This window comes from Triturus cristatus, chromosome 8 (assembly GCF_964204655.1).
Source record: "Triturus cristatus chromosome 8, aTriCri1.1, whole genome shotgun sequence".
Lineage (NCBI taxonomy): Eukaryota > Metazoa > Chordata > Amphibia > Caudata > Salamandridae > Triturus > Triturus cristatus.
The window spans coordinates 736,967,331-736,992,933 of NC_140591.1; the positions used below are offsets into that span (position 1 = coordinate 736,967,331).

General features: G+C 41.8%; 18 non-coding genes across 18 annotated transcripts; all 18 read right to left on the reverse strand.

Annotated features, from left to right (window-relative positions):
- Positions 1 to 777: 777 nt before the first annotated feature.
- Positions 778 to 850, reverse strand: TRNAV-CAC (transfer RNA valine (anticodon CAC)). The gene has a single exon. It is a non-coding gene; the product is annotated as a tRNA-Val (tRNA).
- Positions 851 to 1,122: 272 nt separating this feature from the next.
- On the reverse strand, positions 1,123 to 1,194 carry TRNAP-UGG (transfer RNA proline (anticodon UGG)). The gene has a single exon. It is a non-coding gene; the product is annotated as a tRNA-Pro (tRNA).
- A 1,980-nt stretch (positions 1,195 to 3,174) lies between these two features.
- TRNAV-CAC (transfer RNA valine (anticodon CAC)) lies at positions 3,175 to 3,247 on the reverse strand. The gene has a single exon. It is a non-coding gene; the product is annotated as a tRNA-Val (tRNA).
- Positions 3,248 to 5,571: 2,324 nt separating this feature from the next.
- On the reverse strand, positions 5,572 to 5,644 carry TRNAV-CAC (transfer RNA valine (anticodon CAC)). The gene has a single exon. It is a non-coding gene; the product is annotated as a tRNA-Val (tRNA).
- A 272-nt stretch (positions 5,645 to 5,916) lies between these two features.
- Positions 5,917 to 5,988, reverse strand: TRNAP-UGG (transfer RNA proline (anticodon UGG)). Its single transcript has one exon. It is a non-coding gene; the product is annotated as a tRNA-Pro (tRNA).
- Positions 5,989 to 7,968: 1,980 nt separating this feature from the next.
- On the reverse strand, positions 7,969 to 8,041 carry TRNAV-CAC (transfer RNA valine (anticodon CAC)). The gene has a single exon. It is a non-coding gene; the product is annotated as a tRNA-Val (tRNA).
- Positions 8,042 to 8,313: 272 nt separating this feature from the next.
- On the reverse strand, positions 8,314 to 8,385 carry TRNAP-UGG (transfer RNA proline (anticodon UGG)). The gene has a single exon. It is a non-coding gene; the product is annotated as a tRNA-Pro (tRNA).
- A 1,980-nt stretch (positions 8,386 to 10,365) lies between these two features.
- On the reverse strand, positions 10,366 to 10,438 carry TRNAV-CAC (transfer RNA valine (anticodon CAC)). Its single transcript has one exon. It is a non-coding gene; the product is annotated as a tRNA-Val (tRNA).
- A 2,324-nt stretch (positions 10,439 to 12,762) lies between these two features.
- Positions 12,763 to 12,835, reverse strand: TRNAV-CAC (transfer RNA valine (anticodon CAC)). The gene has a single exon. It is a non-coding gene; the product is annotated as a tRNA-Val (tRNA).
- Positions 12,836 to 13,107: 272 nt separating this feature from the next.
- Positions 13,108 to 13,179, reverse strand: TRNAP-UGG (transfer RNA proline (anticodon UGG)). The gene has a single exon. It is a non-coding gene; the product is annotated as a tRNA-Pro (tRNA).
- A 1,980-nt stretch (positions 13,180 to 15,159) lies between these two features.
- Positions 15,160 to 15,232, reverse strand: TRNAV-CAC (transfer RNA valine (anticodon CAC)). The gene has a single exon. It is a non-coding gene; the product is annotated as a tRNA-Val (tRNA).
- Positions 15,233 to 15,504: 272 nt separating this feature from the next.
- TRNAP-UGG (transfer RNA proline (anticodon UGG)) lies at positions 15,505 to 15,576 on the reverse strand. Its single transcript has one exon. It is a non-coding gene; the product is annotated as a tRNA-Pro (tRNA).
- A 1,980-nt stretch (positions 15,577 to 17,556) lies between these two features.
- Positions 17,557 to 17,629, reverse strand: TRNAV-CAC (transfer RNA valine (anticodon CAC)). Its single transcript has one exon. It is a non-coding gene; the product is annotated as a tRNA-Val (tRNA).
- Positions 17,630 to 17,901: 272 nt separating this feature from the next.
- On the reverse strand, positions 17,902 to 17,973 carry TRNAP-UGG (transfer RNA proline (anticodon UGG)). The gene has a single exon. It is a non-coding gene; the product is annotated as a tRNA-Pro (tRNA).
- A 1,980-nt stretch (positions 17,974 to 19,953) lies between these two features.
- On the reverse strand, positions 19,954 to 20,026 carry TRNAV-CAC (transfer RNA valine (anticodon CAC)). The gene has a single exon. It is a non-coding gene; the product is annotated as a tRNA-Val (tRNA).
- Positions 20,027 to 20,298: 272 nt separating this feature from the next.
- TRNAP-UGG (transfer RNA proline (anticodon UGG)) lies at positions 20,299 to 20,370 on the reverse strand. Its single transcript has one exon. It is a non-coding gene; the product is annotated as a tRNA-Pro (tRNA).
- Positions 20,371 to 24,747: 4,377 nt separating this feature from the next.
- TRNAV-CAC (transfer RNA valine (anticodon CAC)) lies at positions 24,748 to 24,820 on the reverse strand. The gene has a single exon. It is a non-coding gene; the product is annotated as a tRNA-Val (tRNA).
- A 272-nt stretch (positions 24,821 to 25,092) lies between these two features.
- TRNAP-UGG (transfer RNA proline (anticodon UGG)) lies at positions 25,093 to 25,164 on the reverse strand. Its single transcript has one exon. It is a non-coding gene; the product is annotated as a tRNA-Pro (tRNA).
- Between the last annotated feature and the right edge of the window lie 439 nt (positions 25,165 to 25,603).

The window sequence follows — 25,603 nt, forward strand, 5'->3', positions numbered from 1 at the left end:
CTACTTTTCAAGTGACTGCAAATGAAGTCATCTCTGGCACTTTTTGTGCAAAGTAAGAGACACACATGACACCTTTTTATAAAAGTCATCGGTTTCTTTGTTACTGTGTACTTTCAAAGCATGGGGCTTTCACACGTCAGGTAAACCTGATTACCACTACACAACAAAAGCAGATGCAGCTTTCTTATCTATGTCGTGATAGAACAGTTGTGAATTGAGTAGAAGAAGGGCCCTGATGTGATACTTATTACATGCAGCCTGTAAGATAGTCAAACATGCAGGCTAGGAAGGAAGATGCAAATATCAATGTATTAGAAAAACACCTAAAGGCGAGTGATATGCTTTCATTCATGCATGGCTAGGAAAAATCGCCATACTGTTGTAAACATTCTTACACCACCAACTGGAAATAAATGATTCTGACATTAAACGTAAAGGTGACAATGCATTTGTATCATCACCCTGAGAAGGATCATCTTGGAATTGAGCCGAGGGCCTCTGCACTCAAAGCCAGAAACACTCCACTAAAATAAGATTCCTGTTGGTGCCAACAATTCTCCATGTTAATGCTTGTTCTAGGTGAGCAGTGAACCGATTGCAGGGCTCTTTTGAAAGCAAGGTCTGAGAACCAACAGATACATCCACACGCCGATTACTTTAGTGTTTTGAGAGAATTCCCTTTCTTGGAACGAGATTGCATGAAATAATCTTCAGGGCTTGGACAATTCCATGGCAAAACGGCACCTATCAACATTGTAGCCAACACAATATAACAACTGTTTCTGCCCGGTTTCGAACCGGGGACCTTTCGCGTGTGAGGCGAACGTGATAACCACTACACTACAGAAACAGATACCTACAGTTGATTTTTCTGTAATGAAACTGCTCCGAACTGGCTATTCCATGGGCCTCTGGCTTTAGATTTCTTTCATGCAACCTGCCCGACATCCCTAGCTGAACGCTCGTACATGCCATGCAAGACCAGATGTTTGGTATTAGCTCAGACTGGGCAGGGCTGAAGCATGAGACTCTAGCAAAGAATTATCCACTACTGCAAAGAAAAAATTGATGTTGGTTTTGAAACGCAAACTTCAAAACAACTTGAAAAGAGTACCAAGAAAAGGGCTCGTCCGGGATTTGAACCCGGGACCTCTCGCACCCAAAGCGAGAATCATACCCCTAGACCAACGAGCCCTCAAAATCCTCTTACCTCTCAAAAGCTAATACCGGCTCTAAGCCCGCAATGAAGATCATGCTGGTATCTTTATGATGCTTGGTCTGTGAATACGCATGAAAGTCAGTCTCAACTTACCCTTTCTCAAACGATAGCACTATCATTTACAAGTGTCTCCTTTTATTCCGTCCCAGCTTTGGACACGTCTTACAGGAAGTCAGCCCTTATTTATATATTTCTTCAGTGGCTGAAGCTTAATGAGAAAGAGTAACAAGTTGTTCATAACAACATAAGAAACACATTGTGCATTTTCTCTTAAATACTCCTTCACTTTGTGCCAAAAGAAATACCAAGGTGAATACCTAGGCCACAGATTCAAGCTAAAGATCTTCCTGCTGAATGCAAGGCGCATTAAAAACTGCATATCGCTGGACTAAAGCATTCCTTGCATAGCCTCTAACATCATAACATAACTGAGCTGCTAGCAGCAAGCTAACCAATACCTTTCTGAAATGAGAATGACATGTGCTTATCTGCTCAATCAGTGCTCAATCAGGCTCGATCAGGCGAGATTTAGAAAAGGTGGAAAGGGTCCAAGTGGATGCCCCTTCCTTTTTAGGGTGGGTCCTGCTGACTATCATAGGATTGCTTGTAAAAGTGGCCAGGGTCAGAGGAAAAGCTGCCAACACTTCTTAGCGTTCTCTATAGATGCAGCCATTTTCTGTGACTGTAATTTCGGCCTTTTCCCAGAAGTCTCTATTCTGCCTATGCAAATTTACAAAAGCAGTGCTTATTCCTCACTTGCTCAAATGTCCTTCCTGTCCAGAAAGCTCTGATTAAGCATGCTTATTTTCTTTTTCTGGGATATTTTAAATTGTTTCGCTGTCCAGTCTGTGGCAGTAGAAAGCTGCTTATGATGCCAGGTTTTGATGAATCCCCAAGGTACAAGTACAGAGGAATATATCAGTCTCTAGGATATGGAACTTTTAGCTAACACATCACAATATGTGATGCTTGCCAAGAAAACACTACATTCTGGAGCGCTGATGATCAGAACATTCTGCTCCTGAAGGATAGAAAAGACAGCTTGATTGAAATAAAGTCTGTTTATATTGACGCTCTCTCTCTCCCTATATATACATACATGCATACACACACACACACAGGTATGTCATGCATTTCTTCAGATTTGTTTCAACCATTTACCATTTATTGGAGAATCCCTACTTTTCAAGTGACTGCAAATGAAGTCATCTCTGGCACTTTTTGTGCAAAGTAAGAGACACACATGACACCTTTTTATAAAAGTCATCGGTTTCTTTGTTACTGTGTACTTTCAAAGCATGGGGCTTTCACACGTCAGGTAAACCTGATTACCACTACACAACAAAAGCAGATGCAGCTTTCTTATCTATGTCGTGATAGAACAGTTGTGAATTGAGTAGAAGAAGGGCCCTGATGTGATACTTATTACATGCAGCCTGTAAGATAGTCAAACATGCAGGCTAGGAAGGAAGATGCAAATATCAATGTATTAGAAAAACACCTAAAGGCGAGTGATATGCTTTCATTCATGCATGGCTAGGAAAAATCGCCATACTGTTGCAAACATTCTTACACCACCAACTGGAAATAAATGATTCTGACATTAAACGTAAAGGTGACAATGCATTTGTATCATCACCCTGAGAAGGATCATCTTGGAATTGAGCCGAGGGCCTCTGCACTCAAAGCCAGAAACACTCCACTAAAATAAGATTCCTGTTGGTGCCAACAATTCTCCATGTTAATGCTTGTTCTAGGTGAGCAGTGAACCGATTGCAGGGCTCTTTTGAAAGCAAGGTCTGAGAACCAACAGATACATCCACACGCCGATTACTTTAGTGTTTTGAGAGAATTCCCTTTCTTGGAACGAGATTGCATGAAATAATCTTCAGGGCTTGGACAATTCCATGGCAAAACGGCACCTATCAACATTGTAGCCAACACAATATAACAACTGTTTCTGCCCGGTTTCGAACCGGGGACCTTTCGCGTGTGAGGCGAACGTGATAACCACTACACTACAGAAACAGATACCTACAGTTGATTTTTCTGTAATGAAACTGCTCCGAACTGGCTATTCCATGGGCCTCTGGCTTTAGATTTCTTTCATGCAACCTGCCCGACATCCCTAGCTGAACGCTCGTACATGCCATGCAAGACCAGATGTTTGGTATTAGCTCAGACTGGGCAGGGCTGAAGCATGAGACTCTAGCAAAGAATTATCCACTACTGCAAAGAAAAAATTGATGTTGGTTTTGAAACGCAAACTTCAAAACAACTTGAAAAGAGTACCAAGAAAAGGGCTCGTCCGGGATTTGAACCCGGGACCTCTCGCACCCAAAGCGAGAATCATACCCCTCGACCAACGAGCCCTCAAAATCCTCTTACCTCTCAAAAGCTAATACCGGCTCTAAGCCCGCAATGAAGATCATGCTGGTATCTTTATGATGCTTGGTCTGTGAATACGCATGAAAGTCAGTCTCAACTTACCCTTTCTCAAACGATAGCACTATCATTTACAAGTGTCTCCTTTTATTCCGTCCCATCTTTGGACACGTCTTACAGGAAGTCAGCCCTTATTTATATATTTCTTCAGTGGCTGAAGCTTAATGAGAAAGAGTAACAAGTTGTTCATAACAACATAAGAAACACATTGTGCATTTTCTCTTAAATACTCCTTCACTTTGTGCCAAAAGAAATACCAAGGTGAATACCTAGGCCACAGATTCAAGCTAAAGATCTTCCTGCTGAATGCAAGGCGCAATAAAAACTGCATATCGCTGGACTAAAGCATTCCTTGCATAGCCTCTAACATCATAACATAACTGAGCTGCTAGCAGCAAGCTAACCAATACCTTTCTGAAATGAGAATGACATGTGCTTATCTGCTCAATCAGTGCTCAATCAGGCTCAATCAGGCGAGATTTAGAAAAGGTGGAAAGGGTCCAAGTGGATGCCCCTTCCTTTTTAGGGTGGGTCCTGCTGACTATCATAGGATTGCTTGTAAAAGTGGCCAGGGTCAGAGGAAAAGCTGCCAACACTTCTTAGCGTTCTCTATAGATGCAGCCATTTTCTGTGACTGTAATTTCGGCCTTTTCCCAGAAGTCTCTATTCTGCCTATGCAAATTAACAAAAGCAGTGCTTATTCCTCACTTGCTCAAATGTCCTTCCTGTCCAGAAAGCTCTGATTAAGCATGCTTATTTTCTTTTTCTGGGATATTTTAAATTGTTTCGCTGTCCAGTCTGTGGCAGTAGAAAGCTGCTTATGATGCCAGGTTTTGATGAATCCCCAAGGTACAAGTACAGAGGAATATATCAGTCTCTAGGATATGGAACTTTTAGCTAACACATCACAATATGTGATGCTTGCCAAGAAAACACTACATTCTGGAGCGCTGATGATCAGAACATTCTGCTCCTGAAGGATAGAAAAGACAGCTTGATTGAAATAAAGTCTGTTTATATTGACGCTCTCTCTCTCCCTATATATACATACATGCATACACACACACACACAGGTATGTCATGCATTTCTTCAGATTTGTTTCAACCATTTACCATTTATTGGAGAATCCCTACTTTTCAAGTGACTGCAAATGAAGTCATCTCTGGCACTTTTTGTGCAAAGTAAGAGACACACGTGACACCTTTTTATAAAAGTCATCGGTTTCTTTGTTACTGTGTACTTTCAAAGCATGGGGCTTTCACACGTCAGGTAAACCTGATTACCACTACACAACAAAAGCAGATGCAGCTTTCTTATCTATGTCGTGATAGAACAGTTGTGAATTGAGTAGAAGAAGGGCCCTGATGTGATACTTATTACATGCAGCCTGTAAGATAGTCAAACATGCAGGCTAGGAAGGAAGATGCAAATATCAATGTATTAGAAAAACACCTAAAGGCGAGTGATATGCTTTCATTCATGCATGGCTAGGAAAAATCGCCATACTGTTGCAAACATTCTTACACCACCAACTGGAAATAAATGATTCTGACATTAAACGTAAAGGTGACAATGCATTTGTATCATCACCCTGAGAAGGATCATCTTGGAATTGAGCCGAGGGCCTCTGCACTCAAAGCCAGAAACACTCCACTAAAATAAGATTCCTGTTGGTGCCAACAATTCTCCATGTTAATGCTTGTTCTAGGTGAGCAGTGAACCGATTGCAGGGCTCTTTTGAAAGCAAGGTCTGAGAACCAACAGATACATCCACACGCCGATTACTTTAGTGTTTTGAGAGAATTCCCTTTCTTGGAACGAGATTGCATGAAATAATCTTCAGGGCTTGGACAATTCCATGGCAAAACGGCACCTATCAACATTGTAGCCAACACAATATAACAACTGTTTCTGCCCGGTTTCGAACCGGGGACCTTTCGCGTGTGAGGCGAACGTGATAACCACTACACTACAGAAACAGATACCTACAGTTGATTTTTCTGTAATGAAACTGCTCCGAACTGGCTATTCCATGGGCCTCTGGCTTTAGATTTCTTTCATGCAACCTGCCCGACATCCCTAGCTGAACGCTCGTACATGCCATGCAAGACCAGATGTTTGGTATTAGCTCAGACTGGGCAGGGCTGAAGCATGAGACTCTAGCAAAGAATTATCCACTACTGCAAAGAAAAAATTGATGTTGGTTTTGAAACGCAAACTTCAAAACAACTTGAAAAGAGTACCAAGAAAAGGGCTCGTCCGGGATTTGAACCCGGGACCTCTCGCACCCAAAGCGAGAATCATACCCCTAGACCAACGAGCCCTCAAAATCCTCTTACCTCTCAAAAGCTAATACCGGCTCTAAGCCCGCAATGAAGATCATGCTGGTATCTTTATGATGCTTGGTCTGTGAATACGCATGAAAGTCAGTCTCAACTTACCCTTTCTCAAACGATAGCACTATCATTTACAAGTGTCTCCTTTTATTCCGTCCCAGCTTTGGACACGTCTTACAGGAAGTCAGCCCTTATTTATATATTTCTTCAGTGGCTGAAGCTTAATGAGAAAGAGTAACAAGTTGTTCATAACAACATAAGAAACACATTGTGCATTTTCTCTTAAATACTCCTTCACTTTGTGCCAAAAGAAATACCAAGGTGAATACCTAGGCCACAGATTCAAGCTAAAGATCTTCCTGCTGAATGCAAGGCGCATTAAAAACTGCATATCGCTGGACTAAAGCATTCCTTGCATAGCCTCTAACATCATAACATAACTGAGCTGCTAGCAGCAAGCTAACCAATACCTTTCTGAAATGAGAATGACATGTGCTTATCTGCTCAATCAGTGCTCAATCAGGCTCGATCAGGCGAGATTTAGAAAAGGTGGAAAGGGTCCAAGTGGATGCCCCTTCCTTTTTAGGGTGGGTCCTGCTGACTATCATAGGATTGCTTGTAAAAGTGGCCAGGGTCAGAGGAAAAGCTGCCAACACTTCTTAGCGTTCTCTATAGATGCAGCCATTTTCTGTGACTGTAATTTCGGCCTTTTCCCAGAAGTCTCTATTCTGCCTATGCAAATTAACAAAAGCAGTGCTTATTCCTCACTTGCTCAAATGTCCTTCCTGTCCAGAAAGCTCTGATTAAGCATGCTTATTTTCTTTTTCTGGGATATTTTAAATTGTTTCGCTGTCCAGTCTGTGGCAGTAGAAAGCTGCTTATGATGCCAGGTTTTGATGAATCCCCAAGGTACAAGTACAGAGGAATATATCAGTCTCTAGGATATGGAACTTTTAGCTAACACATCACAATATGTGATGCTTGCCAAGAAAACACTACATTCTGGAGCGCTGATGATCAGAACATTCTGCTCCTGAAGGATAGAAAAGACAGCTTGATTGAAATAAAGTCTGTTTATATTGACGCTCTCTCTCTCCCTATATATACATACATGCATACACACACACACACAGGTATGTCATGCATTTCTTCAGATTTGTTTCAACCATTTACCATTTATTGGAGAATCCCTACTTTTCAAGTGACTGCAAATGAAGTCATCTCTGGCACTTTTTGTGCAAAGTAAGAGACACACATGACACCTTTTTATAAAAGTCATCGGTTTCTTTGTTACTGTGTACTTTCAAAGCATGGGGCTTTCACACGTCAGGTAAACCTGATTACCACTACACAACAAAAGCAGATGCAGCTTTCTTATCTATGTCGTGATAGAACAGTTGTGAATTGAGTAGAAGAAGGGCCCTGATGTGATACTTATTACATGCAGCCTGTAAGATAGTCAAACATGCAGGCTAGGAAGGAAGATGCAAATATCAATGTATTAGAAAAACACCTAAAGGCGAGTGATATGCTTTCATTCATGCATGGCTAGGAAAAATCGCCATACTGTTGCAAACATTCTTACACCACCAACTGGAAATAAATGATTCTGACATTAAACGTAAAGGTGACAATGCATTTGTATCATCACCCTGAGAAGGATCATCTTGGAATTGAGCCGAGGGCCTCTGCACTCAAAGCCAGAAACACTCCACTAAAATAAGATTCCTGTTGGTGCCAACAATTCTCCATGTTAATGCTTGTTCTAGGTGAGCAGTGAACCGATTGCAGGGCTCTTTTGAAAGCAAGGTCTGAGAACCAACAGATACATCCACACGCCGATTACTTTAGTGTTTTGAGAGAATTCCCTTTCTTGGAACGAGATTGCATGAAATAATCTTCAGGGCTTGGACAATTCCATGGCAAAACAGCACCTATCAACATTGTAGCCAACACAATATAACAACTGTTTCTGCCCGGTTTCGAACCGGGGACCTTTCGCGTGTGAGGCGAACGTGATAACCACTACACTACAGAAACAGATACCTACAGTTGATTTTTCTGTAATGAAACTGCTCCGAACTGGCTATTCCATGGGCCTCTGGCTTTAGATTTCTTTCATGCAACCTGCCCGACATCCCTAGCTGAACGCTCGTACATGCCATGCAAGACCAGATGTTTGGTATTAGCTCAGACTGGGCAGGGCTGAAGCATGAGACTCTAGCAAAGAATTATCCACTACTGCAAAGAAAAAATTGATGTTGGTTTTGAAACGCAAACTTCAAAACAACTTGAAAAGAGTACCAAGAAAAGGGCTCGTCCGGGATTTGAACCCGGGACCTCTCGCACCCAAAGCGAGAATCATACCCCTAGACCAACGAGCCCTCAAAATCCTCTTACCTCTCAAAAGCTAATACCGGCTCTAAGCCCGCAATGAAGATCATGCTGGTATCTTTATGATGCTTGGTCTGTGAATACGCATGAAAGTCAGTCTCAACTTACCCTTTCTCAAACGATAGCACTATCATTTACAAGTGTCTCCTTTTATTCCGTCCCAGCTTTGGACACGTCTTACAGGAAGTCAGCCCTTATTTATATATTTCTTCAGTGGCTGAAGCTTAATGAGAAAGAGTAACAAGTTGTTCATAACAACATAAGAAACACATTGTGCATTTTCTCTTAAATACTCCTTCACTTTGTGCCAAAAGAAATACCAAGGTGAATACCTAGGCCACAGATTCAAGCTAAAGATCTTCCTGCTGAATGCAAGGCGCATTAAAAACTGCATATCGCTGGACTAAAGCATTCCTTGCATAGCCTCTAACATCATAACATAACTGAGCTGCTAGCAGCAAGCTAACCAATACCTTTCTGAAATGAGAATGACATGTGCTTATCTGCTCAATCAGTGCTCAATCAGGCTCGATCAGGCGAGATTTAGAAAAGGTGGAAAGGGTCCAAGTGGATGCCCCTTCCTTTTTAGGGTGGGTCCTGCTGACTATCATAGGATTGCTTGTAAAAGTGGCCAGGGTCAGAGGAAAAGCTGCCAACACTTCTTAGCGTTCTCTATAGATGCAGCCATTTTCTGTGACTGTAATTTCGGCCTTTTCCCAGAAGTCTCTATTCTGCCTATGCAAATTTACAAAAGCAGTGCTTATTCCTCACTTGCTCAAATGTCCTTCCTGTCCAGAAAGCTCTGATTAAGCATGCTTATTTTCTTTTTCTGGGATATTTTAAATTGTTTCGCTGTCCAGTCTGTGGCAGTAGAAAGCTGCTTATGATGCCAGGTTTTGATGAATCCCCAAGGTACAAGTACAGAGGAATATATCAGTCTCTAGGATATGGAACTTTTAGCTAACACATCACAATATGTGATGCTTGCCAAGAAAACACTACATTCTGGAGCGCTGATGATCAGAACATTCTGCTCCTGAAGGATAGAAAAGACAGCTTGATTGAAATAAAGTCTGTTTATATTGACGCTCTCTCTCTCCCTATATATACATACATGCATACACACACACACACAGGTATGTCATGCATTTCTTCAGATTTGTTTCAACCATTTACCATTTATTGGAGAATCCCTACTTTTCAAGTGACTGCAAATGAAGTCATCTCTGGCACTTTTTGTGCAAAGTAAGAGACACACATGACACCTTTTTATAAAAGTCATCGGTTTCTTTGTTACTGTGTACTTTCAAAGCATGGGGCTTTCACACGTCAGGTAAACCTGATTACCACTACACAACAAAAGCAGATGCAGCTTTCTTATCTATGTCGTGATAGAACAGTTGTGAATTGAGTAGAAGAAGGGCCCTGATGTGATACTTATTACATGCAGCCTGTAAGATAGTCAAACATGCAGGCTAGGAAGGAAGATGCAAATATCAATGTATTAGAAAAACACCTAAAGGCGAGTGATATGCTTTCATTCATGCATGGCTAGGAAAAATCGCCATACTGTTGCAAACATTCTTACACCACCAACTGGAAATAAATGATTCTGACATTAAACGTAAAGGTGACAATGCATTTGTATCATCACCCTGAGAAGGATCATCTTGGAATTGAGCCGAGGGCCTCTGCACTCAAAGCCAGAAACACTCCACTAAAATAAGATTCCTGTTGGTGCCAACAATTCTCCATGTTAATGCTTGTTCTAGGTGAGCAGTGAACCGATTGCAGGGCTCTTTTGAAAGCAAGGTCTGAGAACCAACAGATACATCCACACGCCGATTACTTTAGTGTTTTGAGAGAATTCCCTTTCTTGGAACGAGATTGCATGAAATAATCTTCAGGGCTTGGACAATTCCATGGCAAAACGGCACCTATCAACATTGTAGCCAACACAATATAACAACTGTTTCTGCCCGGTTTCGAACCGGGGACCTTTCGCGTGTGAGGCGAACGTGATAACCACTACACTACAGAAACAGATACCTACAGTTGATTTTTCTGTAATGAAACTGCTCCGAACTGGCTATTCCATGGGCCTCTGGCTTTAGATTTCTTTCATGCAACCTGCCCGACATCCCTAGCTGAACGCTCGTACATGCCATGCAAGACCAGATGTTTGGTATTAGCTCAGACTGGGCAGGGCTGAAGCATGAGACTCTAGCAAAGAATTATCCACTACTGCAAAGAAAAAATTGATGTTGGTTTTGAAACGCAAACTTCAAAACAACTTGAAAAGAGTACCAAGAAAAGGGCTCGTCCGGGATTTGAACCCGGGACCTCTCGCACCCAAAGCGAGAATCATACCCCTCGACCAACGAGCCCTCAAAATCCTCTTACCTCTCAAAAGCTAATACCGGCTCTAAGCCCGCAATGAAGATCATGCTGGTATCTTTATGATGCTTGGTCTGTGAATACGCATGAAAGTCAGTCTCAACTTACCCTTTCTCAAACGATAGCACTATCATTTACAAGTGTCTCCTTTTATTCCGTCCCATCTTTGGACACGTCTTACAGGAAGTCAGCCCTTATTTATATATTTCTTCAGTGGCTGAAGCTTAATGAGAAAGAGTAACAAGTTGTTCATAACAACATAAGAAACACATTGTGCATTTTCTCTTAAATACTCCTTCACTTTGTGCCAAAAGAAATACCAAGGTGAATACCTAGGCCACAGATTCAAGCTAAAGATCTTCCTGCTGAATGCAAGGCGCAATAAAAACTGCATATCGCTGGACTAAAGCATTCCTTGCATAGCCTCTAACATCATAACATAACTGAGCTGCTAGCAGCAAGCTAACCAATACCTTTCTGAAATGAGAATGACATGTGCTTATCTGCTCAATCAGTGCTCAATCAGGCTCAATCAGGCGAGATTTAGAAAAGGTGGAAAGGGTCCAAGTGGATGCCCCTTCCTTTTTAGGGTGGGTCCTGCTGACTATCATAGGATTGCTTGTAAAAGTGGCCAGGGTCAGAGGAAAAGCTGCCAACACTTCTTAGCGTTCTCTATAGATGCAGCCATTTTCTGTGACTGTAATTTCGGCCTTTTCCCAGAAGTCTCTATTCTGCCTATGCAAATTAACAAAAGCAGTGCTTATTCCTCACTTGCTCAAATGTCCTTCCTGTCCAGAAAGCTCTGATTAAGCATGCTTATTTTCTTTTTCTGGGATATTTTAAATTGTTTCGCTGTCCAGTCTGTGGCAGTAGAAAGCTGCTTATGATGCCAGGTTTTGATGAATCCCCAAGGTACAAGTACAGAGGAATATATCAGTCTCTAGGATATGGAACTTTTAGCTAACACATCACAATATGTGATGCTTGCCAAGAAAACACTACATTCTGGAGCGCTGATGATCAGAACATTCTGCTCCTGAAGGATAGAAAAGACAGCTTGATTGAAATAAAGTCTGTTTATATTGACGCTCTCTCTCTCCCTATATATACATACATGCATACACACACACACACAGGTATGTCATGCATTTCTTCAGATTTGTTTCAACCATTTACCATTTATTGGAGAATCCCTACTTTTCAAGTGACTGCAAATGAAGTCATCTCTGGCACTTTTTGTGCAAAGTAAGAGACACACGTGACACCTTTTTATAAAAGTCATCGGTTTCTTTGTTACTGTGTACTTTCAAAGCATGGGGCTTTCACACGTCAGGTAAACCTGATTACCACTACACAACAAAAGCAGATGCAGCTTTCTTATCTATGTCGTGATAGAACAGTTGTGAATTGAGTAGAAGAAGGGCCCTGATGTGATACTTATTACATGCAGCCTGTAAGATAGTCAAACATGCAGGCTAGGAAGGAAGATGCAAATATCAATGTATTAGAAAAACACCTAAAGGCGAGTGATATGCTTTCATTCATGCATGGCTAGGAAAAATCGCCATACTGTTGCAAACATTCTTACACCACCAACTGGAAATAAATGATTCTGACATTAAACGTAAAGGTGACAATGCATTTGTATCATCACCCTGAGAAGGATCATCTTGGAATTGAGCCGAGGGCCTCTGCACTCAAAGCCAGAAACACTCCACTAAAATAAGATTCCTGTTGGTGCCAACAATTCTCCATGTTAATGCTTGTTCTAGGTGAGCAGTGAACCGATTGCAGGGCTCTTTTGAAAGCAAGGTCTGAGAACCAACAGATACATCCACACGCCGATTACTTTAGTGTTTTGAGAGAATTCCCTTTCTTGGAACGAGATTGCATGAAATAATCTTCAGGGCTTGGACAATTCCATGGCAAAACGGCACCTATCAACATTGTAGCCAACACAATATAACAACTGTTTCTGCCCGGTTTCGAACCGGGGACCTTTCGCGTGTGAGGCGAACGTGATAACCACTACACTACAGAAACAGATACCTACAGTTGATTTTTCTGTAATGAAACTGCTCCGAACTGGCTATTCCATGGGCCTCTGGCTTTAGATTTCTTTCATGCAACCTGCCCGACATCCCTAGCTGAACGCTCGTACATGCCATGCAAGACCAGATGTTTGGTATTAGCTCAGACTGGGCAGGGCTGAAGCATGAGACTCTAGCAAAGAATTATCCACTACTGCAAAGAAAAAATTGATGTTGGTTTTGAAACGCAAACTTCAAAACAACTTGAAAAGAGTACCAAGAAAAGGGCTCGTCCGGGATTTGAACCCGGGACCTCTCGCACCCAAAGCGAGAATCATACCCCTAGACCAACGAGCCCTCAAAATCCTCTTACCTCTCAAAAGCTAATACCGGCTCTAAGCCCGCAATGAAGATCATGCTGGTATCTTTATGATGCTTGGTCTGTGAATACGCATGAAAGTCAGTCTCAACTTACCCTTTCTCAAACGATAGCACTATCATTTACAAGTGTCTCCTTTTATTCCGTCCCAGCTTTGGACACGTCTTACAGGAAGTCAGCCCTTATTTATATATTTCTTCAGTGGCTGAAGCTTAATGAGAAAGAGTAACAAGTTGTTCATAACAACATAAGAAACACATTGTGCATTTTCTCTTAAATACTCCTTCACTTTGTGCCAAAAGAAATACCAAGGTGAATACCTAGGCCACAGATTCAAGCTAAAGATCTTCCTGCTGAATGCAAGGCGCATTAAAAACTGCATATCGCTGGACTAAAGCATTCCTTGCATAGCCTCTAACATCATAACATAACTGAGCTGCTAGCAGCAAGCTAACCAATACCTTTCTGAAATGAGAATGACATGTGCTTATCTGCTCAATCAGTGCTCAATCAGGCTCGATCAGGCGAGATTTAGAAAAGGTGGAAAGGGTCCAAGTGGATGCCCCTTCCTTTTTAGGGTGGGTCCTGCTGACTATCATAGGATTGCTTGTAAAAGTGGCCAGGGTCAGAGGAAAAGCTGCCAACACTTCTTAGCGTTCTCTATAGATGCAGCCATTTTCTGTGACTGTAATTTCGGCCTTTTCCCAGAAGTCTCTATTCTGCCTATGCAAATTAACAAAAGCAGTGCTTATTCCTCACTTGCTCAAATGTCCTTCCTGTCCAGAAAGCTCTGATTAAGCATGCTTATTTTCTTTTTCTGGGATATTTTAAATTGTTTCGCTGTCCAGTCTGTGGCAGTAGAAAGCTGCTTATGATGCCAGGTTTTGATGAATCCCCAAGGTACAAGTACAGAGGAATATATCAGTCTCTAGGATATGGAACTTTTAGCTAACACATCACAATATGTGATGCTTGCCAAGAAAACACTACATTCTGGAGCGCTGATGATCAGAACATTCTGCTCCTGAAGGATAGAAAAGACAGCTTGATTGAAATAAAGTCTGTTTATATTGACGCTCTCTCTCTCCCTATATATACATACATGCATACACACACACACACAGGTATGTCATGCATTTCTTCAGATTTGTTTCAACCATTTACCATTTATTGGAGAATCCCTACTTTTCAAGTGACTGCAAATGAAGTCATCTCTGGCACTTTTTGTGCAAAGTAAGAGACACACATGACACCTTTTTATAAAAGTCATCGGTTTCTTTGTTACTGTGTACTTTCAAAGCATGGGGCTTTCACACGTCAGGTAAACCTGATTACCACTACACAACAAAAGCAGATGCAGCTTTCTTATCTATGTCGTGATAGAACAGTTGTGAATTGAGTAGAAGAAGGGCCCTGATGTGATACTTATTACATGCAGCCTGTAAGATAGTCAAACATGCAGGCTAGGAAGGAAGATGCAAATATCAATGTATTAGAAAAACACCTAAAGGCGAGTGATATGCTTTCATTCATGCATGGCTAGGAAAAATCGCCATACTGTTGCAAACATTCTTACACCACCAACTGGAAATAAATGATTCTGACATTAAACGTAAAGGTGACAATGCATTTGTATCATCACCCTGAGAAGGATCATCTTGGAATTGAGCCGAGGGCCTCTGCACTCAAAGCCAGAAACACTCCACTAAAATAAGATTCCTGTTGGTGCCAACAATTCTCCATGTTAATGCTTGTTCTAGGTGAGCAGTGAACCGATTGCAGGGCTCTTTTGAAAGCAAGGTCTGAGAACCAACAGATACATCCACACGCCGATTACTTTAGTGTTTTGAGAGAATTCCCTTTCTTGGAACGAGATTGCATGAAATAATCTTCAGGGCTTGGACAATTCCATGGCAAAACGGCACCTATCAACATTGTAGCCAACACAATATAACAACTGTTTCTGCCCGGTTTCGAACCGGGGACCTTTCGCGTGTGAGGCGAACGTGATAACCACTACACTACAGAAACAGATACCTACAGTTGATTTTTCTGTAATGAAACTGCTCCGAACTGGCTATTCCATGGGCCTCTGGCTTTAGATTTCTTTCATGCAACCTGCCCGACATCCCTAGCTGAACGCTCGTACATGCCATGCAAGACCAGATGTTTGGTATTAGCTCAGACTGGGCAGGGCTGAAGCATGAGACTCTAGCAAAGAATTATCCACTACTGCAAAGAAAAAATTGATGTTGGTTTTGAAACGCAAACTTCAAAACAACTTGAAAAGAGTACCAAGAAAAGGGCTCGTCCGGGATTTGAACCCGGGACCTCTCGCACCCAAAGCGAGAATCATACCCCTAGACCAACGAGCCCTCAAAATCCTCTTACCTCTCAAAAGCTAATACCGGCTCTAAGCCCGCAATGAAGATCATGCTGGTATCTTTATGATGCTTGGTCTGTGAATACGCATGAAAGTCAGTCTCAACTTACCCTTTCTCAAACGATAGCACTATCATTTACAAGTGTCTCCTTTTATTCCGTCCCAGCTTTGGACACGTCTTACAGGAAGTCAGCCCTTATTTATATATTTCTTCAGTGGCTGAAGCTTAATGAGAAAGAGTAACAAGTTGTTCATAACAACATAAGAAACACATTGTGCATTTTCTCTTAAATACTCCTTCACTTTGTGCCAAAAGAAATACCAAGGTGAATACCTAGGCCACAGATTCAAGCTAAAGATCTTCCTGCTGAATGCAAGGCGCATTAAAAACTGCATATCGCTGGACTAAAGCATTCCTTGCATAGCCTCTAACATCATAACATAACTGAGCTGCTAGCAGCAAGCTAACCAATACCTTTCTGAAATGAGAATGACATGTGCTTATCTGCTCAATCAGTGCTCAATCAGGCTCGATCAGGCGAGATTTAGAAAAGGTGGAAAGGGTCCAAGTGGATGCCCCTTCCTTTTTAGGGTGGGTCCTGCTGACTATCATAGGATTGCTTGTAAAAGTGGCCAGGGTCAGAGGAAAAGCTGCCAACACTTCTTAGCGTTCTCTATAGATGCAGCCATTTTCTGTGACTGTAATTTCGGCCTTTTCCCAGAAGTCTCTATTCTGCCTATGCAAATTAACAAAAGCAGTGCTTATTCCTCACTTGCTCAAATGTCCTTCCTGTCCAGAAAGCTCTGATTAAGCATGCTTATTTTCTTTTTCTGGGATATTTTAAATTGTTTCGCTGTCCAGTCTGTGGCAGTAGAAAGCTGCTTATGATGCCAGGTTTTGATGAATCCCCAAGGTACAAGTACAGAGGAATATATCAGTCTCTAGGATATGGAACTTTTAGCTAACACATCACAATATGTGATGCTTGCCAAGAAAACACTACATTCTGGAGCGCTGATGATCAGAACATTCTGCTCCTGAAGGATAGAAAAGACAGCTTGATTGAAATAAAGTCTGTTTATATTGACGCTCTCTCTCTCCCTATATATACATACATGCATACACACACACACACAGGTATGTCATGCATTTCTTCAGATTTGTTTCAACCATTTACCATTTATTGGAGAATCCCTACTTTTCAAGTGACTGCAAATGAAGTCATCTCTGGCACTTTTTGTGCAAAGTAAGAGACACACGTGACACCTTTTTATAAAAGTCATCGGTTTCTTTGTTACTGTGTACTTTCAAAGCATGGGGCTTTCACACGTCAGGTAAACCTGATTACCACTACACAACAAAAGCAGATGCAGCTTTCTTATCTATGTCGTGATAGAACAGTTGTGAATTGAGTAGAAGAAGGGCCCTGATGTGATACTTATTACATGCAGCCTGTAAGATAGTCAAACATGCAGGCTAGGAAGGAAGATGCAAATATCAATGTATTAGAAAAACACCTAAAGGCGAGTGATATGCTTTCATTCATGCATGGCTAGGAAAAATCGCCATACTGTTGCAAACATTCTTACACCACCAACTGGAAATAAATGATTCTGACATTAAACGTAAAGGTGACAATGCATTTGTATCATCACCCTGAGAAGGATCATCTTGGAATTGAGCCGAGGGCCTCTGCACTCAAAGCCAGAAACACTCCACTAAAATAAGATTCCTGTTGGTGCCAACAATTCTCCATGTTAATGCTTGTTCTAGGTGAGCAGTGAACCGATTGCAGGGCTCTTTTGAAAGCAAGGTCTGAGAACCAACAGATACATCCACACGCCGATTACTTTAGTGTTTTGAGAGAATTCCCTTTCTTGGAACGAGATTGCATGAAATAATCTTCAGGGCTTGGACAATTCCATGGCAAAACGGCACCTATCAACATTGTAGCCAACACAATATAACAACTGTTTCTGCCCGGTTTCGAACCGGGGACCTTTCGCGTGTGAGGCGAACGTGATAACCACTACACTACAGAAACAGATACCTACAGTTGATTTTTCTGTAATGAAACTGCTCCGAACTGGCTATTCCATGGGCCTCTGGCTTTAGATTTCTTTCATGCAACCTGCCCGACATCCCTAGCTGAACGCTCGTACATGCCATGCAAGACCAGATGTTTGGTATTAGCTCAGACTGGGCAGGGCTGAAGCATGAGACTCTAGCAAAGAATTATCCACTACTGCAAAGAAAAAATTGATGTTGGTTTTGAAACGCAAACTTCAAAACAACTTGAAAAGAGTACCAAGAAAAGGGCTCGTCCGGGATTTGAACCCGGGACCTCTCGCACCCAAAGCGAGAATCATACCCCTAGACCAACGAGCCCTCAAAATCCTCTTACCTCTCAAAAGCTAATACCGGCTCTAAGCCCGCAATGAAGATCATGCTGGTATCTTTATGATGCTTGGTCTGTGAATACGCATGAAAGTCAGTCTCAACTTACCCTTTCTCAAACGATAGCACTATCATTTACAAGTGTCTCCTTTTATTCCGTCCCAGCTTTGGACACGTCTTACAGGAAGTCAGCCCTTATTTATATATTTCTTCAGTGGCTGAAGCTTAATGAGAAAGAGTAACAAGTTGTTCATAACAACATAAGAAACACATTGTGCATTTTCTCTTAAATACTCCTTCACTTTGTGCCAAAAGAAATACCAAGGTGAATACCTAGGCCACAGATTCAAGCTAAAGATCTTCCTGCTGAATGCAAGGCGCATTAAAAACTGCATATCGCTGGACTAAAGCATTCCTTGCATAGCCTCTAACATCATAACATAACTGAGCTGCTAGCAGCAAGCTAACCAATACCTTTCTGAAATGAGAATGACATGTGCTTATCTGCTCAATCAGTGCTCAATCAGGCTCGATCAGGCGAGATTTAGAAAAGGTGGAAAGGGTCCAAGTGGATGCCCCTTCCTTTTTAGGGTGGGTCCTGCTGACTATCATAGGATTGCTTGTAAAAGTGGCCAGGGTCAGAGGAAAAGCTGCCAACACTTCTTAGCGTTCTCTATAGATGCAGCCATTTTCTGTGACTGTAATTTCGGCCTTTTCCCAGAAGTCTCTATTCTGCCTATGCAAATTAACAAAAGCAGTGCTTATTCCTCACTTGCTCAAATGTCCTTCCTGTCCAGAAAGCTCTGATTAAGCATGCTTATTTTCTTTTTCTGGGATATTTTAAATTGTTTCGCTGTCCAGTCTGTGGCAGTAGAAAGCTGCTTATGATGCCAGGTTTTGATGAATCCCCAAGGTACAAGTACAGAGGAATATATCAGTCTCTAGGATATGGAACTTTTAGCTAACACATCACAATATGTGATGCTTGCCAAGAAAACACTACATTCTGGAGCGCTGATGATCAGAACATTCTGCTCCTGAAGGATAGAAAAGACAGCTTGATTGAAATAAAGTCTGTTTATATTGACGCTCTCTCTCTCCCTATATATACATACATACATACACACACACACACAGGTATGTCATGCATTTCTTCAGATTTGTTTCAACCATTTACCATTTATTGGAGAATCCCTACTTTTCAAGTGACTGCAAATGAAGTCATCTCTGGCACTTTTTGTGCAAAGTAAGAGACACACATGACACCTTTTTATAAAAGTCATCGGTTTCTTTGTTACTGTGTACTTTCAAAGCATGGGGCTTTCACACGTCAGGTAAACCTGATTACCACTACACAACAAAAGCAGATGCAGCTTTCTTATCTATGTCGTGATAGAACAGTTGTGAATTGAGTAGAAGAAGGGCCCTGATGTGATACTTATTACATGCAGCCTGTAAGATAGTCAAACATGCAGGCTAGGAAGGAAGATGCAAATATCAATGTATTAGAAAAACACCTAAAGGCGAGTGATATGCTTTCATTCATGCATGGCTAGGAAAAATCGCCATACTGTTGCAAACATTCTTACACCACCAACTGGAAATAAATGATTCTGACATTAAACGTAAAGGTGACAATGCATTTGTATCATCACCCTGAGAAGGATCATCTTGGAATTGAGCCGAGGGCCTCTGCACTCAAAGCCAGAAACACTCCACTAAAATAAGATTCCTGTTGGTGCCAACAATTCTCCATGTTAATGCTTGTTCTAGGTGAGCAGTGAACCGATTGCAGGGCTCTTTTGAAAGCAAGGTCTGAGAACCAACAGATACATCCACACGCCGATTACTTTAGTGTTTTGAGAGAATTCCCTTTCTTGGAACGAGATTGCATGAAATAATCTTCAGGGCTTGGACAATTCCATGGCAAAACGGCACCTATCAACATTGTAGCCAACACAATATAACAACTGTTTCTGCCCGGTTTCGAACCGGGGACCTTTCGCGTGTGAGGCGAACGTGATAACCACTACACTACAGAAACAGATACCTACAGTTGATTTTTCTGTAATGAAACTGCTCCGAACTGGCTATTCCATGGGCCTCTGGCTTTAGATTTCTTTCATGCAACCTGCCCGACATCCCTAGCTGAACGCTCGTACATGCCATGCAAGACCAGATGTTTGGTATTAGCTCAGACTGGGCAGGGCTGAAGCATGAGACTCTAGCAAAGAATTATCCACTACTGCAAAGAAAAAATTGATGTTGGTTTTGAAACGCAAACTTCAAAACAACTTGAAAAGAGTACCAAGAAAAGGGCTCGTCCGGGATTTGAACCCGGGACCTCTCGCACCCAAAGCGAGAATCATACCCCTAGACCAACGAGCCCTCAAAATCCTCTTACCTCTCAAAAGCTAATACCGGCTCTAAGCCCGCAATGAAGATCATGCTGGTATCTTTATGATGCTTGGTCTGTGAATACGCATGAAAGTCAGTCTCAACTTACCCTTTCTCAAACGATAGCACTATCATTTACAAGTGTCTCCTTTTATTCCGTCCCAGCTTTGGACACGTCTTACAGGAAGTCAGCCCTTATTTATATATTTCTTCAGTGGCTGAAGCTTAATGAGAAAGAGTAACAAGTTGTTCATAACAACATAAGAAACACATTGTGCATTTTCTCTTAAATACTCCTTCACTTTGTGCCAAAAGAAATACCAAGGTGAATACCTAGGCCACAGATTCAAGCTAAAGATCTTCCTGCTGAATGCAAGGCGCATTAAAAACTGCATATCGCTGGACTAAAGCATTCCTTGCATAGCCTCTAACATCATAACATAACTGAGCTGCTAGCAGCAAGCTAACCAATACCTTTCTGAAATGAGAATGACATGTGCTTATCTGCTCAATCAGTGCTCAATCAGGCTCGATCAGGCGAGATTTAGAAAAGGTGGAAAGGGTCCAAGTGGATGCCCCTTCCTTTTTAGGGTGGGTCCTGCTGACTATCATAGGATTGCTTGTAAAAGTGGCCAGGGTCAGAGGAAAAGCTGCCAACACTTCTTAGCGTTCTCTATAGATGCAGCCATTTTCTGTGACTGTAATTTCGGCCTTTTCCCAGAAGTCTCTATTCTGCCTATGCAAATTAACAAAAGCAGTGCTTATTCCTCACTTGCTCAAATGTCCTTCCTGTCCAGAAAGCTCTGATTAAGCATGCTTATTTTCTTTTTCTGGGATATTTTAAATTGTTTCGCTGTCCAGTCTGTGGCAGTAGAAAGCTGCTTATGATGCCAGGTTTTGATGAATCCCCAAGGTACAAGTACAGAGGAATATATCAGTCTCTAGGATATGGAACTTTTAGCTAACACATCACAATATGTGATGCTTGCCAAGAAAACACTACATTCTGGAGCGCTGATGATCAGAACATTCTGCTCCTGAAGGATAGAAAAGACAGCTTGATTGAAATAAAGTCTGTTTATATTGACGCTCTCTCTCTCCCTATATATACATACATGCATACACACACACACACAGGTATGTCATGCATTTCTTCAGATTTGTTTCAACCATTTACCATTTATTGGAGAATCCCTACTTTTCAAGTGACTGCAAATGAAGTCATCTCTGGCACTTTTTGTGCAAAGTAAGAGACACACATGACACCTTTTTATAAAAGTCATCGGTTTCTTTGTTACTGTGTACTTTCAAAGCATGGGGCTTTCACACGTCAGGTAAACCTGATTACCACTACACAACAAAAGCAGATGCAGCTTTCTTATCTATGTCGTGATAGAACAGTTGTGAATTGAGTAGAAGAAGGGCCCTGATGTGATACTTATTACATGCAGCCTGTAAGATAGTCAAACATGCAGGCTAGGAAGGAAGATGCAAATATCAATGTATTAGAAAAACACCTAAAGGCGAGTGATATGCTTTCATTCATGCATGGCTAGGAAAAATCGCCATACTGTTGCAAACATTCTTACACCACCAACTGGAAATAAATGATTCTGACATTAAACGTAAAGGTGAGAATGCATTTGTATCATCACCTTGAGAAGGATCATCTTGGAATTGAGCCGAGGGCCTCTGCACTCAAAGCCAGAAACACTCCACTAAAATAAGATTCCTGTTGGTGCCAACAATTCTCCATGTTAATGCTTGTTCTAGGTGAGCAGTGAACCGATTACAGGGCTCTTTTGAAAGCAAGGTCTGAGAACCAACAGATACATCCACACGCCGATTACTTTAGTGTTTTGAGAGAATTCCCTTTCTTGGAACGAGATTGCATGAAATAATCTTCAGGGCTTGGACAATTCCATGGCAAAACGGCACCTATCAACATTGTAGCCAACACAATATAACAACTGTTTCTGCCCGGTTTCGAACCGGGGACCTTTCGCGTGTGAGGCGAACTTGATAACCACTACACTACAGAAACAGATACCTACAGTTGATTTTTCTGTAATGAAACTGCTCCGAACTGGCTATTCCATGGGCCTCTGGCTTTAGATTTCTTTCATGCAACCTGCCCGACATCCCTAGCTGAACGCTCGTACATGCCATGCAAGACCAGATGTTTGGTATTAGCTCAGACTGGGCAGGGCTGAAGCATGAGACTCTAGCAAAGAATTATCCACTACTGCAAAGAAAAAATTGATGTTGGTTTTGAAACGCAAACTTCAAAACAACTTGAAAAGAGTACCAAGAAAAGGGCTTGTCCGGGATTTGAACCCGGGACCTCTCGCACCCAAAGCGAGAATCATACCCCTAGACCAACGAGCCCTCAAAATTCTCTTACCTCTCAAAAGCTAATACCGGCTCTAAGCCCGCAATGAAGATCATGCTGGTATCTTTATGATGCTTGGTCTGTGAATACGCATGAAAGTCAGTCTCAACTTACCCTTTCTCAAACGATAGCACTATCATTTACAAGTGTCTCCTTTTATTCCGTCCCAGCTTTGGACACGTCTTACAGGAAGTCGGCCCTTATTTATATATTTCTGCAGTGGCTGAAGCTTAATGAGAAAGAGTAACAAGTTGTTCATAACAACATAAGAAACACATTGTGCATTTTCTCTCAAATACTCCTTCACTTTGTGCCAAAAGAAATACCAAGGTGAATACCTAGGCCACAGATTCAAGCTAAAGATCTTCCTGGTGAAGGCAAGGCGCAATAAAAACTGCATATCGCTGGACTAAAGCATTCCTTGCATAGCCTCTAACATCATAACATAACTGAGCTGCTAGCAGCAAGCTAACCAATACCTTTCTGAAATGAGAATGACATGTGCTTATCTGCTCAATCAGTGCTCAATCAGGCTCGATCAGGCGAGATTTAGAAAAGGTGGAAAGGGTCCAAGTGGATGCCCCTTCCTTTTTAGGGTGGGTCCTGCTGACTATCATAGGATTGCTTGTAAAAGTGGCCAGGGTCAGAGGAAAAGCTGCCAACACTTCTTAGCGTTCTCTATAGATGCAGCCATTTTCTGTGACTGTAATTTCGGCCTTTTCCCAGAAGTCTCTATTCTGCCTATGCAAATTAACAAAAGCAGTGCTTATTCCTCACTTGCTCAAATGTCCTTCCTGTCCAGAAAGCTCTGATTAAGCATGCTTATTTTCTTTTTCTGGGATATTTTAAATTGTTTCGCTGTCCAGTCTGTGGCAGTAGAAAGCTGCTTATGATGCCAGGTTTTGATGAATCCCCAAGGTACAAGTACAGAGGAATATATCAGTCTCTAGGATATGGAACTTTTAGCTAACACATCACAATATCTGATGCTTGCCAAGAAAACACTACATTCTGGAGCGCTGATGATCAGAACATTCTGCTCCTGAAGGATAGAAAAGACAGCTTGATTGAAATAAAGTCTGTTTATATTGACGCTCTCTCTCTCCCTATATATACATACATGCATACACACACACACACAGGTATGTCATGCATTTCTTCAGATTTGTTTCAACCATTTACCATTTATTGGAGAATCCCTACTTTTCAAGTGACTGCAAATGAAGTCATCTCTGGCACTTTTTGTGCAAAGTAAGAGACACACATGACACCTTTTTATAAAAGTCATCGGTTTCTTTGTTACTGTGTACTTTCAAAGCATGGGGCTTTCACACGTCAGGTAAACCTGATTACCACTACACAACAAAAGCAGATGCAGCTTTCTTATCTATGTCGTGATAGAACAGTTGTGAATTGAGTAGAAGAAGGGCCCTGATGTGATACTTATTACATGCAGCCTGTAAGATAGTCAAACATGCAGGCTAGGAAGGAAGATGCAAATATCAATGTATTAGAAAAACACCTAAAGGCGAGTGATATGCTTTCATTCATGCATGGCTAGGAAAAATCGCCATACTGTTGCAAACATTCTTACACCACCAACTGGAAATAAATGATTCTGACATTAAACGTAAAGGTGACAATGCATTTGTATCATCACCCTGAGAAGGATCATCTTGGAATTGAGCCGAGGGCCTCTGCACTCAAAGCCAGAAACACTCCACTAAAATAAGATTCCTGTTGGTGCCAACAATTCTCCATGTTAATGCTTGTTCTAGGTGAGCAGTGAACCGATTGCAGGGCTCTTTTGAAAGCAAGGTCTGAGAACCAACAGATACATCCACACGCCGATTACTTTAGTGTTTTGAGAGAATTCCCTTTCTTGGAACGAGATTGCATGAAATAATCTTCAGGGCTTGGACAATTCCATGGCAAAACGGCACCTATCAACATTGTAGCCAACACAATATAACAACTGTTTCTGCCCGGTTTCGAACCGGGGACCTTTCGCGTGTGAGGCGAACGTGATAACCACTACACTACAGAAACAGATACCTACAGTTGATTTTTCTGTAATGAAACTGCTCCGAACTGGCTATTCCATGGGCCTCTGGCTTTAGATTTCTTTCATGCAACCTGCCCGACATCCCTAGCTGAACGCTCGTACATGCCATGCAAGACCAGATGTTTGGTATTAGCTCAGACTGGGCAGGGCTGAAGCATGAGACTCTAGCAAAGAATTATCCACTACTGCAAAGAAAAAATTGATGTTGGTTTTGAAACGCAAACTTCAAAACAACTTGAAAAGAGTACCAAGAAAAGGGCTCGTCCGGGATTTGAACCCGGGACCTCTCGCACCCAAAGCGAGAATCATACCCCTAGACCAACGAGCCCTCAAAATCCTCTTACCTCTCAAAAGCTAATACCGGCTCTAAGCCCGCAATGAAGATCATGCTGGTATCTTTATGATGCTTGGTCTGTGAATACGCATGAAAGTCAGTCTCAACTTACCCTTTCTCAAACGATAGCACTATCATTTACAAGTGTCTCCTTTTATTCCGTCCCAGCTTTGGACACGTCTTACAGGAAGTCAGCCCTTATTTATATATTTCTTCAGTGGCTGAAGCTTAATGAGAAAGAGTAACAAGTTGTTCATAACAACATAAGAAACACATTGTGCATTTTCTCTTAAATACTCCTTCACTTTGTGCCAAAAGAAATACCAAGGTGAATACCTAGGCCACAGATTCAAGCTAAAGATCTTCCTGCTGAATGCAAGGCGCATTAAAAACTGCATATCGCTGGACTAAAGCATTCCTTGCATAGCCTCTA